Source organism: Diceros bicornis, chromosome 6 (genome assembly GCF_020826845.1).
Source record: "Diceros bicornis minor isolate mBicDic1 chromosome 6, mDicBic1.mat.cur, whole genome shotgun sequence".
NCBI lineage: Eukaryota > Metazoa > Chordata > Mammalia > Perissodactyla > Rhinocerotidae > Diceros > Diceros bicornis.
The window spans coordinates 16,690,408-16,705,422 of record NC_080745.1 but is presented as its reverse complement, the minus strand read 5'-3'; positions in this window follow the sequence as shown (position 1 = coordinate 16,705,422).

Genomic DNA, 15,015 nt, shown 5'->3' with positions numbered 1-15,015 from the left:
CAGCCACTGGGGGGGCCTCAGCCAGCGAGCTCTGTGGTCAGGGGAGCAAGAGGCCTTGAGGAGGCTGTGCTGGCTGGTCTCTCTGCTTCTTCATAAGCCACAGGGACTGGAGCCAGCAAGCAGGAGCAGCAGGAGATCTGGGCCTCTGGAAGGAAACCAGAGGGGTGCCCATGTGTTTATGCTGTGTCCCTGAGTGTCAGTGACGTTTACTCAGCCACGTCTTACCTGCATGGGGCAGGGGAGACCCTGCTGAGACTGGGACCTTTGTCCTGGGCTTGGAGGCGGGTATGCCGGAGGGCTTGGCACATCTCCCAGGCTTTGCCCAGGCCAATCAGCTCCCAGGGGAAATCCGAGAGGTGCCAGGGCTCCGGCAGTGTGAGCAGCACAACGCTGATGCCCCATCGTGCTGGAGGCAGGAGAGCCCTCCGGGCACTGCTCCCGCTCTGTGTGTAGGGGGGGCTTGCTTAGCACTCAGATTAGAAACCACCTCTGAGCACGGCAGCACAAGAGTGAAAAATGAGGTAAACACTGTCACAACCAAAGTGGAGAGCTGGTCTTCTAAGCTCATTCCCCCCACTCTCTTGCTTCCTTTATCCTTCCTTGTCTCCTTCCTCCTCTCCATCCACCCCTGAGAAAAATGAATCTCAGATAACTTATTTGGAAGGGACTTTAGGGTCATCTGATCAACACTCTTCTCCATCAAAAGACGAAGGGAGAGAGGCCCAGAGAAAGGAGCAGGGTGTGGCTGAGGCTATGGGCTGGGGAGGTCTGTGGCCAGTCTGAGGCTTTGTTCTGATGGCATTAAGAATCCCGGCTCGGGAGCCTGGAATGGATACTGGCTCTACTCCTTTTTAGCTGTGTGCCAGTGTGCAAGTTTCTAAATTCTCCGTGCTATGGTTTCCCACCTGTAAATGTGATCGTAACAGATCCTGCCTCATAGGCTGTGAGGATTAGAGGAGATGGAACCTGCAAAGCACAGAATGCCCGGCACACTCGATTCTGTGAGTTGTTATTGTCATTGTTGTTGATATGGCCTTTGCTTATACTCTTTCCACAAGTTTTCTTTGTTATGTATGGAAAATATATCTGCTGGCTTCAGACTGATGGACTTGGCCGTGCTTTCCTTGTCCCAGAATCGACAACTACGTACCTGATAATATTTTAGTCCTACTTTTGAAACCAACACAAATCTACCTTCCTAGGCTTCCTTTTGAATTCATCTCGCATGGCACGATGTTTGCAATTTCACTGTAATGCTTACATCTGCCTCATGTCAGCCACACTTATGGTCCATCTGTGGAGTCAGACCTGACTCGCCCCTCCAACCCAGCACCTGGCATGGTGCCTAGACCACCAACAGGTGCTTAATGAATATTTGTGGAGTTAAATTGACTCTTGGTCCTAGCGACCTGTTCTCTAAGTTTATATTGGTGCTTCTGGTTTAAAAGAAAGGAAGGTGTTCCACTCTGGAAACAGGAACCCAAGACTCGGGGTCTGCAAACATCACACTGAGTTTCCTGGAAACTGGAAACCGAAGCAATAGGGGCTGGTGGCACCCTCACCCCCACCTTGTGCAGCCTCAGACAGAAGCAGCTGTTTAGGGACAAATGAATCACCACAGGCGTCATCTATTCACTTGACTTGTTATCTTCTCTTTAAAGGGAAACTTGATTTGAGACACACACAGGCTTTTAATGTCCATTAGGTGGTAAACATCCCATTGGATGGGCTCTTGCACCTGCCCCAGTATATTCCCAGTATACTTCTCCAGTTCTAATGTTCTTGGCTTTCCCAGATCACTGTCCTAAGAGACTATGCAAATTTCTCAGAAGCTCAGGCTGGAAAAACCATTGCACAGCCTATCTTTAGACCCAGTGTTGGATTTTCCTTAGGCCTCCTCTGAGGTCTGGGCACATGCTCCCTGTGAATATGCACAGCTGGGCATCACTGAGGCTCAGAACTGGCAGGACCTTTAGAGATGACCTCATTCCCTCTGGTTATGTATAAGGAATGACTCAAGGCCCCAAATCTCAGCAGAGCCAAGTGGGACCATACTCCTGGACTCTTGGAAGCTTCTTTCTAGGAAGGTGTTTTCACCTTTGTCATAATGTGAAACTTGGAGCATAATGTTCCACTTAAATGAAACTTGGCTTCTCCGAATTTCGCTTCTCTCCTGTACAAAGGTCTTAACTTATCAGTTCTTCCTTCTTCTCAGGACCATGATAAGATAACCAGCCAGGAGGATCCCATGGGAGCAGCCCCTATCCAGCCACTGGGGACAGTCCCTCTTTGTCTCCCGAGAGCACTACGTTTCCTCCCCCCTCCAGGTGGTCAAACACCTGGCTGCCCACACTCAGGCCAGCAGCTCTGGACTCCAGCTGAGCCCAGGGCTTCGTAGGGAAGATGCAGGCTAGATGACTGACCAGTTTACAGAGAAATGTTGAAATTTTGTGCAGGCAGGGGATGGGGCAAGAGGTTTTCCCATTTGGACATACCAAAGAGTATGTTACCTTTGAGAGATTAGTGAGGTTTGGGATGGGGTAGAACCCCTGGAAAAAAGGCTTAAGTTTGTTCCTAGGACAAACACGCCATTGGCAAAGTATTGGCTACAGGCCGAGCTAAAAGGAGCAGGTGAGACTTGGCGAGAATGATGTGCAGCCTGCAGAGATAGCTGAATCCTGGCAGAGCTGACTGAGGAGGGACAAAGGATCCCAGAGCGGCTATAGGCACCCATGCCCCAGACAAGGAGCATTCAAGGACCAGGAGGAGAGGGGGCTGGTATTTCCTAAGTCCCTGTCAGGTCCCAGGTGCTGTACTTCACTCGTATCATCGCGTTTAACCCTCAGTCAATTCTTGGAGGTACGTGCTATTATTATCCTCACTTTACAAATGGAGAAGTAGGGGCTCAGAGGGGTTACATGAGCTCTGACCACACAGCTGATGCACAGCAGATCTAGGGCTCAAGCTTAGGTCTTGTGCACTTGACGGCAAAGTTCTCACCAGTTTACTCCATTTCTCCGTGGTCCTGACAAAAAAAATTAGGAGCAAGACTTCTGGACTGGCAGTGCAAGGAGCTCGGGGGACCCTCTCCCCAACAAAACAGCTATTTAATTGGAGACAAATTTAAATATCAATTATTTAAAATCTCTGGAAATTGTCCTAAGAGCGTATAGCAAAAGGAGAAACATTCATTCAAGAAAATCTACTAAATCTTGGTAAGAGCAATGAGGTCTATGGCATTTGAACCACAACCCATTCCCTTACTCCCTCTCAGCTCCATCTCTTGGAAATTACCGTACTCTGGACAGGTATGGCCAATAACACAGGGGCTCCTTCTCCCTCCAGCTCCCAGTTTAGGTTACAGTTTTACTCTGAGAGAGGTAAGATTTTAGTGTTTCTCATCCCACAAGTCCCTGTGCTGCATAAATTCTATTCTAGGGGGGCATGACCAAGATGACCGAGGCCCCCTTCTCCCACTGAGCCCTCACTCGTACAGCAGAAGCTCTGCTCCAGGCATAGCAGGCTGAGAATACTGGGGCCTCAATTGCCTCACCCCAGCTGACTCTTAGGATGGAGGTTCCATGCTGGAAGAGGCAAGTTGAGAACACGAGGGCCTATCCCCCCATCCCAGTACCTACTTGTAGAGCAGGAGTGTCACTCCAGGGAAGTGGATATCTGTCCCCATCTCTGGCTCCTGTGCAGTGCTGCAGAGGTTCTGCCCAGGGAGAAAGCAGATGGAAGGATGAAGAGCTCACAGCTCTGCCTGAGGGGACTGATTTTATTTAGAACAGAATGTGGAGAATTCCATTCGTCAGGGAATTATTGAAAACAATGGAGATCTTGGTGGAGAGGAGGTAAAAGGGTGCTTATAACTCCATGGTACTGGTGGCAACAAGCAAAAGGGTAGAACAACCAGAAGTTTACTGGGGAACTGGGTAAAGAGACAGCCAAGAGGAGCCCTCCTGGGATCACAGTCAACTCTGGGGGTTGGGAAGGCTGTGTGCAAGGGCTAGGCTGTGATCACTCAAAAGGAATCGGCAGGATGTGGGGCAGACTTGAAAACATTCCCCAGTCCACACACAGATCCATCGACAAAGGGTAGACGCCTCCCTGGCACAAGGGGCTTACGCTCACTCTCTGACCAAATACCAGGCCAGGAGCAATTCCTAGATAGCCAGGCTTTAAAATAAAATCACATACATCCCTGACAGTCTGGTGCACAGTTTTGTGTGCCCAGGTGTGTGCCCTCTCAGAAGTGATTGGAGAAGAAACATCCAAGCTACTAGTCCCTGGCTGAATGTGGGGAAAAATGTAAATTTCTCAAACTGTGATAGAAGTCTCTAAGTGCCACACACACACACACACACACACACACGCACAGAATGGTAAAGGGTAAATGTCTAACAAGTCAAAGGCTCTTAATTACAAATTTTGACCAATAAGTGGTTTATGCTAACCCAGGGGACACTCTTAGAGAACCAGGCTAAAAGATTAAACACAAGGTAAAAAATCTAAGTGGAGATGTTGGAGGCTGAACACTGGGGAAAAATTGATTAACTTCACAGAATTAGTTTAGCCAAGTCAGTAAACAAACAAGTGAATAAATAAACAACAAGAGACCCAGGCATGGATGGGGGGAGAGCCAGTATCCAGAGTAGCTACCATATAATCTAAAATGTCCAGTTAATATAAAAAATTTTTGAGATATACAAAGAAAGAACACGTGATACAATGGGGAAAAAAAATAGGCAACAGACACAGTGTTTGAGGGGGCCCAGAAGTAAGACTTAGCTAACAAAGACTTCGAGGCAGCTGTTATAAATATGTTCAAAGAACTAGAGGAAACTGTGTTTAAAAGATTAAAGGAGGGCTGGCCCCATGGCTTAGTGGTTAAGTGCGCGCTCTCCACTACTGGTGGCCCGGGGTCAGATCCTTGGCATGCACCGATGCACCACTTCTCCGGCCGTGTTGAGGCCGCGTCCCACATACAGCAACTAGAAGGATGTGCAACTATGACATGCAACTATCTACTGGGGCTTTGGGGGAAAAAAAAAAGGAGGAGGATTGGCAACAGATGTTAGCTCAGAGCCGGTCTTCCTCAGCAAAAAGAGGAGGATTAGCATGGATGTTAGCTCAGGGCTGATCTTCCTCACAAAAAAAAAAAAATTAAAGGAAAGTATGACAATGCCTTATGAAATAGAGAATAAAAATAAATATGCAAATAAAATTAATGACAAATAGAGAGAAATTATTAAAAAAGAAACAAATGAAAATTCTACAATTGAAAAGTACAATAAGTGAAATGAAAAATTCACTAGACTCAACAGTACATTTGAGATAGCAGAGGAAAGAATCAGCAAATTTAAAGATACATTGGCAGAGATTATGCAATCTGAAGAACAGAGAAGAAAAAGGAATGAAAAAAAAATGAACAGAGCCTCAGACTAATGTGAGACACCATTAAAAATAATGGGAGGAGAGACAAAAAGGGGCAGAATAAATATTCTAAGAAATAATGTCTGAAAACTTCATAAGTTTGATGAAAAACATTAACAAACATTAACAACATTTCAAAATGTTGAAAGCCAAGGAGAAAATCTTGAAAGCAGTAAGAGAAAATGATCCCTCATGTACAAGAGAAGCCCAATAAGTGTGACAGCTGACTTCCCATCAGAGACAATGGAGGCCGGAAGGTAGTGTGAGGACATAGTCAAAGTGCTGGAAGTTAATCCAAAAAACAAAAACAAAACTATCAACCAAGAATACTATACCCATCAAAACTATTTTTCCAAAACTAACGTAAAGTAAAGATATTCCAAGACAAACAAAATCTGAGAAAATTTGTTGCCAGCAGATCTGCCTAACAAGAGACACTAAAGGAAGTCCTTCAGGCAATGACAATAACAGCACAAAGGAGGCAAGTGGAAACAAAGCTATGTTTCAGTAAGGAAACAACATCAGATGGTAACTCGAAGTCTATGAGGAAATGAAGAGAACCAGAAATGGTAAATAAGAAGGTTAATAGAACAAATGATAAATATATACTGTTCTCCTTTCTTCTCTCAGCTTCTTTTCTTTTTTGGCTGAGGAAGATTCACCCTGAGCTAACACATGTGCCAATCTTCCTCTGTTTTGTATGTGGGTCACTGCCACAGCATGGCCACTGACGAGTGGTGTAGTCCACGCCTGGGAACCACCCCCAGGCTGCCAAAGTGGAGCACATAAAACTTAACCACTAGGCCATGGGGCCAGCCCTTCAGCTTGTAATCAGTAATAATTACCACCATGTATTATTGGGTTTGTAACATTTATAGACCCAATATATATAACAATATTCCACAAAAAAGTAGGGACAAGATGGAGCTATATAGAAGTAAAATTTTTATATTTCAGTGGAATTAAGTTAGTATAAATATAAACTAAATTTTGATATGTTAAAATGTATATTGTAATCTCCATAACAATCACTAAGAAAATAATTGAAAAATATAACTTAAAAAAATCATTAAAGGAATTAAAATTTTACACTAGAAAATGTGTACTTAATACAAAGGAAGGAGGAGAGACAAAAAGATACATGAGACACGTAAAAAGCAAAAAGCAAAATGGGATATATAAATCCTGCTGTATCGATAACATTAAATGTAAATGAATTTAACAATATAATCTAAAGGCAGAGGTTAACAGATTGGATGACAAACAAGAGTTAACTATATCCTGTCTACAAGAAAAACACTTTGATTTCAAAGACACAAATAGGTTGAAAGTAAAAGATAAAAATATATATACCAGGCAAATACCAATCATGAGAGTGGAAGTAGATACAATAATATCAGACAAAGTCCACTTAAAAACAAAAACGTTACTAAAGATAGAGACATTTCATAATGATAGTCAATGCCTCAAGAATATATACAATTATAAACATATGCATCTAACATCAGAGCCTCAAACACATGAAGCAAAAACTGATAGAATCGAAAAGAGAATTTAACAATAATAGTTAGAGACTTCAAAACCACACTTTGAATAATGGACAGAACAGCTATCTGATGATCAACAAGGATTTAGAAGACATGCACAACACTACAAACCACTTACACACACATAGAGCACTCTATCCAACAATAGGAGAATTACACACTCTTCCTAAAAGCATGTGGAACATTCTCCAAGACAGATCATGGTAGATGACAGACTAAAGGACAAGCCAAATATATTAAAAAGCTTTGAAATCATGCCAAGTATGTTCTCCAGCCACAGTGAATTGAATTAGAATATGTGTAAATTAAATAACAAACTCCTAAATGGCCAATGGGTCAAAGAAAAAATTACAAAGAAAACTAGAGAATACTTTCAGATAAATGAAAACAAAAACTCAACATACCAAATTATATGGGATGCAGCTAGAGTAGTTCTCAGAAATTTGTAAATGTATATATTAAAAGATAAGAAATATCTCATATGAATAACCCAACCTTCCAGCTGAAGAAACTAGAGAAAGAACAGTAAACTAAATGCAAAGTAAGTACAAGGAAGGAAAGAATAGAAATTAGAACAGAAATAAATGAAATAGAGAATATAAAAACAAAAAAGAAAAATCAATGAAACCAAAAGTTGATTCTTTCAAAAGATCAATGAAATTGATAATCCTTTAGCTATATTGACCAAGAAAAAAAGACAGAAGACTCAAATTACTAAAATTGGGAATAAAAAAAGGGGATATCACTACTGATCTTATAGAAATAAAAGAGACTCTAAGGTAATATTATGGAGAACAGTATGCTAACAAATTAGATACCTTGGATGAAACGGACAAATTCCTACAAAGATGTAAACTACTGAAAATGATTCAAGAACAAATTTTTAAAAGTTTAAAAAGTAGAATTTGAATTGGGCCCAGGCCCAAATGGCTTCACTGGTGTATTCTACCAAAATGTAAAGAATTGATATCATTCCTTCACAAACTCTTTCAAAAATAGAAGTGAAGGGAACACTTCCTAACTCATTCTATGAGGTCAGTATTATCCTGTTACCAAAACAAGACAATGATATCACAAGAATAGAAAACTATTGATCAATATCCTTTAGGATTATAGACACAAAAATCCTCAACAAAATGCAGCAACTATAACACATAACCCAGCACCATATAAAAAGGATTATATACTATGAGCAATTGGGATTTATCCCATGGATACAAGGTTGGTTAAACATTTGAAAATCATGAATGTAATAGACCATATCAATAGAATAAAGAACAAAAAACAAATGATCATCTCAAAAAAGGCAGAAAAGCATTTGACAAAATCCAACAACCTTTCATGATGAAATTGCTCAACAAACTGAAAACAGAAGGAAACTTCCTCAACCTCATAAAAGACATCTACAAAAAAACCTAGCTAACATCATACTCAATGGTGAAAGACTGAATACTTGTACCAAGGATCAGAAGCAAGACAAGGATGTCTGCTCTTGTTCATTCAATGTTGTACTGGTGGTTCTAGCCAGGGAAATTAGGCAAGAAAGAGAAATAAAAGGCTTTCTGATCAAATAGGAAGAAGGAAAACTATCTCTATTTGCAGATGACATGATATTGTGTGTAGATAATGATAAAGAATCCATTAAAAAATTGTAACAGAAATTAGTTCAGAGGCATCATATTTTCTGATTTCAAACTATATTTCAAAACTATAGTAATCAGAATAGTGTGGTATTGGCATAAAAACAGACACATAGATCAATGGAACAGAATAGAGAGCCCAGAAATAAACCCACACATATACAGTCAATTGATTTACAACAAAGAAGCCAAGAATATACAATGGGAAAAGGACAGTCTCTTCCATAAATGGTGATAGGAAAACTGGATAGTCACATGAAAAAGAGCAAAACTGGGCCCCTATCTTATACCATACACAAAAATCAACTCAAAATGGATTAAAGATCTGAACATAGGACCTGAAACCATAAAACTCCTAGAAGAAGACCTAGCAGGTAAGCTCCTTGATGTTGGTCTTGGCAATGATTTTTTGCATTTGACACCAAAGCAAAGGCAATAAAAGCAAAAATAAACAAGTGGAACTACATCAAACTAAAAAGCTTCTGCACAGCAAAGGAAACCATCAACAAAATGAAAAAGCAACCTATGGAATGGGAGAAAATCTTTGCAAATCCTATACCTGATAAGTGGTTAATATCCAAATGTATAAAGAACTCATATAACTCAATGGAAAAACAAATCTGATTAAAAACTGGGCAGAGGATCTGAATAGACATTTTTCCAAAGAAGACATACAGATGGCCAACAGGCACATGAAAAGGTGCTCAACACTACTAGTCATCAGGGAAATGCAAATGAAAACCACAATGAGGTATCACTTCACACCTGTTAGAATGGCTGTCATCAGAAACACAAGAAAGCCTTATTACAAGGAAAAACAATTTTTCCTTTCTTTGTGCTGTCTATATGAGATGATGGATGTTAAATTATTGTGGTAATCACTTCACAATATATGTAAGTCAAGTCATTATGCTGTATGCCATAAATGCTGTATGTCAATTATAGCTGAATAAAATTGAAAGAATATAAAGACAAGAGATAAGTGTTGGTGAGGATGTGGAGAAAAGGGAACCCTTGTGCACTGTTGAGAATGTAAATTGGTGCAGTCACTATGGAAAATGGTATGGAAGTTCCTCAAAAAATTAAAAATAGAACTACCATATGATCCAGCAATCCAAAGGGAGTGCAAACAGGATTTCGAAGAGATATCTGCACTCCCATGTTCATTGCAGCATTATTCACAATAGGGAAGACATGAAAACAACTTAAGTGTCCATCAACAGATGAATGAAAAAAGAAGACGTGGTATATATATAGTGGAATATTATTCATCCATGAGAAAGAAGGAAATCCTGCCATTTGCAACAACATGGATGGACCTTGAGGGCATTATGTTAAGTGAAATAAGTCAGATAAAGACAAATACTGCATGGTATCACTTATTTGTGGAATCTAAAAAAAAAAAAAAAAAAAAAGTCAAACTCTTAGAGTAGAAAAGTAGTTGCCAGGGTCTGAGGTGTGGGAGAAATAGGGCGAGGTTGGTAAAAAGGTACAAACTTTCAGCTATAAGGTGAATAAGTTCTGAGGACAAAACGTAAAACATAGTGTATATAATTGAAATTAAAAAATAAATAAATTAGTTCAGTAAGTTTGCAAGATACAAGATCAATACACAAAAACCAACTGTTTTCTACATACTAGCATCTGAAAATGAAATTTAAAAAGGGTAGCTATGCAAGGTGGTAGATATTTTAACTTGACTGTGGAAATTATTTCACAGTGTATATGTATATCAAATCATCACATTGTACACGTAAATATAAACAATTTTATTTGTCAATTATACTTCAATAAAGCTGGGAAAATAGAAAAACAATTCCATTTACAAAAGCATGAAAAAGAATAAAATACTTAGGAACAAGTTTAACAAAAGAAGTGTAAGATTTGCACATTGGAAACTATAAAAAATTATTGAAGGAAATTAAAGAATATCTAAATAAATGGAAAGACACCCCATATTCATGGATTGGAAGACTTAATATTGTGAGGATGGGAATAGTCCCAAAACTGGTCTACAGAGTGAATGAAATCCCTATCAAAATCCCAGCTTGCTTTTTTTGCAGAAATTGATAAACTGATCCTAAAATTCATATGGAAGTGGGAGGGACATTGAATAACCAAAACAATCCTGTAAAAGAACAAAGTTGGGGGCTCACACTTCCAGGTTTCAAAACATACTTAACACAAACCTACAGTAATCAAAACAGTATGGTAATGTTATAAGGATAGACATACAAATCAATGGAAAAGAGTTGCAATTCCAGAAATAAACCCTTAGATTTATGATCAATAAGTTTTTGACAAATGTGCCAAGACAAATCAATTCAGCAAATGGTGTTGGAATAACTGGATATCTACATATAAGAAAAATAAGTTTGATTCTATCTCACAAAATACATAAAAATTATCTCAAAATTGATCATATTTCTAAATTTAAGAGCTAAAGCTTTAAAACTCTTAGAAGAAAATACAGGAATGAATCTTCATGACCTTTGCTTAGGCAATGGTTTCTTAGATTTGATCACAAAAACATAAGCAACAAAAGAAAAAGAAAGACAGATAAACTGGACTTCGCCAAAATTAAATCTTCTGTGCTTCAAAGGACACTATCAAGAAAGTGAAAAGACAACCCACAGAATGGGAGAAAATATTTGCAAATCATATATCTGATAAGGGTCTAGTATCCAGACTATATAAAAAACTCTTACAACTCAAAATAAAAAGACAAATAAGCCCCCCTCAAAAAAAAACAACAGGCAAAGCATTGAAATAGACATTTCTCAATGAAGATATATAAATGGTCAATAATTACATAAAAAGATGCTCAAAACCACTGGCCATTAGGGAAATGCATATCAAAACCATAATGAATGGATGACTATAACAAAAAAGACAGACAATAACAAATGTTGGCAAGGATGTGGAGAAATTAGAACCCTCATACACTATTGGTGGGAATGTAAAATGGTGCAACTCCTTTGGAAAACAGTTTGGCAGTTTCTCAAGAAGTTAAACATTGAGTTACCATTTGACCCAGCAATTCCACCCCTAGGTATATATCTAAGAGAAAAGAATATAGATGTCCACCCAAAAACTTGTACATGAATGTTAGCAGCATTATTCATAATAGGCACAAAGTGGAAACAACTCAAACATCCGTCAACAAATGAACAGATAAACACAACTGGTATATCCATATAATGGAATATCATTCAGCCATGAAAAGGAATGAAATAAAGGTACATGTTACAACATGGATGAACCTTGAAAACGTTGTGCTAAGTGAAGCAAGCAAGCCATGACAGACCACATACTATATGATTCCATTTCTATGAAGTGTACAGAATAGCAAAATCTATAAAGACAGAGAATAGAATTGTGGTTGCTTAGGGTAGGCATGGGGTGGAGTGGGGAGTGACTGCTAATGGGTTTTTTTGGGAGGGTGATGAAAATATTGTGAACTTAGACTGTGGTGAACTTGATTACGAATACACTAAAAAACATTTAAATTGGTGAATTTTTTGAAATGTGAATTATATCTCAATAAAGATATTTTAAAAACTGAAAAAAAAAAAAAACCCTAAGACTGATGGGAGAGAGATTGGACATCCCGGGTGGCCTCCAGGGCACGGCTCCTTATGCTATGGCTCTCTGTCCAAGCTGGAGGGTGGTGGCTGCACCCTTCCCAAGTCAAGCACTGGAATCTGGAGCTGAGACAGCTTTTGGATCAGCATTGGCTTTACCCCAGAGACAAGTGTTGGTGCTGTTTTCTCAGTGCTTCCTTGTTTTGGGGCGTCCCCACTGTGAGGCCCCCATAGTAATAGAAGTGTGCACTCACACTGATGTGGTGGTTTGTAATCTGAAGAGCACTTCCCTGTCTCTCTTAGTTGAGGTCATTGCACCAATCCTGAGAGAAGTGCTGTTATTCCCACTTCCTAGGGGAGCCTGAGACCAGAGAGATGGAGGGGCTTGGCCAGGATCACTCAGCATGTTAGTGGCACCTTTAATAATTCCTCTTTCTACTTCCAATCGCTGTGTTCCACATTTACAAAACGTCTGCTCTGCTTTCTGCTGGGAAAGGGAGACAGGCCACAACAGGGTCGGCCCTTCTGGTCTTTGTTTCTCAGAAGGGATGAGGGCCATTACAATATCCCTACAGGGGTAGCAGTGGATAAGGGTGTGGCTGTACAGCGCCTTGGGCTGAGAATCAGATGGAGACACGTGGTGTTCATCTGCTTATCCGGAGATGCCACTTTTTGCCTGGTCCACTGACAGAGGTGAGGGCTCTGGTCTATTTAATAATCTCATCCCAGCTTTTCTTGGGTGGGGGCAGCAATGAGAGTGTTTGAGAGCCTTCCTTTGCTATCCTAGGTAAGATCATAACCGTCTGAGCCTCTAATGCTGCACACCTAGCAGCTGCCCTTAACGGATGACAGGCACCAGGAAGCCCAGATGTCTCAGAATCACAGGCACATCGTATCACCTGGAGCTCCCAATGCCCGCCTCACCTCTAGGACACATCCAAGACGATGCTCTAGCACTCGGGTTTACAGAAGTGTTTATTAAACGGGATCTGACAGCTCTGACATTACACTTCCGGGTTTGCTTCTTGTGACCTGGTCACCCATCCAGCTTTGTGGGCTTAGGATCTGAGAGCAGAGTGGGAGCTTCAGAGTCCCCGTAGGCCTGCTTCGTCTGTGCTGTGGGGTGTCTCTTGTCCCCCAGTCATGACAGCTGCAGGATCCCTGGCTCCTCCCGACTTGGGCTCCTCTGCACAGGGGGCCTGCCCGGGGCACCTGGCCCATTAGGCATTGGACGCCATCCCTGCCTACCCATACCCGCATTCCATAGTATTCACTGGCCCCAACTGTGACTCTTGGATCCTCAAGTCCCTCCTTGGTGGCAGCTAAAGAATCAGTTCTTCTGCTTCCACCATTGAGGGCTTATGAGAATGCATTTGTTTGTCTTTCCTCACTTGGTTTTGCAGAAAAACTAGCTTATTGCAGGAAGAAGTCTGCTTATTTGGGACACCGGCTGCATTTAGGCACCAAACTGATACTAGCTTCTGGTTGGCTATTATTTTCATACCTTTGCAGAATAACTGGTAGGGGATGTTGAAAAATGTACAAGATGAACACACGTTTCCTATCTAGACCTTAAAGTGAATGTTCTCAGGCTTGCTCTGCAGAACCCCGGTGTTTGCTCACACATACGACCTGGGGAGCAACATAAGTGTTTCTTCAGATTGCTCAGTAATTAAGATTGCCTATGAAAAGTAAAGTAATGTGTCTGCTCTTCCGTGCAACAATCCTGTGGACCAAAGGACACTTTTCAGAAATAAAAACCATATTGCAAATCCTTTAACTAAGGAATGTCTGATTCAGATTTCTTTGTTCATTCTGGGTTAACTGTCACTTCCATAGCCCCATGGCAGAGAGCTGGTCTGCCTGCCCATTTTCCTTCTATCCCTGCTCTTTGCTCTTTTCCTTCCTTTCCCTCGCTCCCTCCCATTTTGAACAAACATGTATTTATCACCCATTCTGCTACCAGGCACCTAAGTGTGGCAGAGCCACTTCTCTGTGCTATGTGAGTCCGGGCACTGCCTCCATGGTCCCTGCACACAGCAGGCACTGTGTCCTGTGCCGTTCCATTCACTGCTGAAGATTGTCATTGGCTTTGAGGATCTTTTAGTTTACATCATCTACTTGGAATCTTGGAAAAGTCCATGTGGTGGGGATTCAGGGAGCCCTCAGTGATGCTTCTGGAATGAGCCTCGCTCATCTGGCCTGCTTTCCCTGCACTGAGCACAGAGGAGCATTGTTTCCCTGAGCAACTCTGTAACTCCTGCTGCCCGGCGCCGGCGCCAGATTATGCAGAGAATGTGGCCCACTGCTCGGTGCTGTTCCACCCTGAGGACTTCAGCCTTGCCTTTCCCCCCCATCCTGAGCAATCTCGGTTGAGGGTTGGGACCCATGGCCACCTTTGACACCTGCCTTTGAGATGCTTCATTTGCCAATGCATCCCTGGGCCTTCAGAGCTGGAATGTTGCAGCAGAGATGCGCTGGGCCATGAGTCCTCGCTGAGTGCTGGGCCCTGTGTCAGGAGCAAGAGAAGCCTGATGGCTTCTTCTGGGGCTGAGGCATCCCTGTGTGAAGGGGGAGTGATGGTCTCTTTTGGGGGAAGCACAAGGGTTTTGCCACTCCGTGTCCAGGAGGGAGGAACCGGTACTGGCTTGAGGCAGCCTGAGCTCTCGAGGCCTCTGCAGGAACTGTCATGCTACTCAATGGCCCAGAGGCCCAGCCTCCATGGGGACATCTGGTCACCCCTTGAAGAGCTGACCTGTGAAGACCCCGAGCTCCCTGGAGGGCCTTTGGATCTCAGGAAACTCCAGG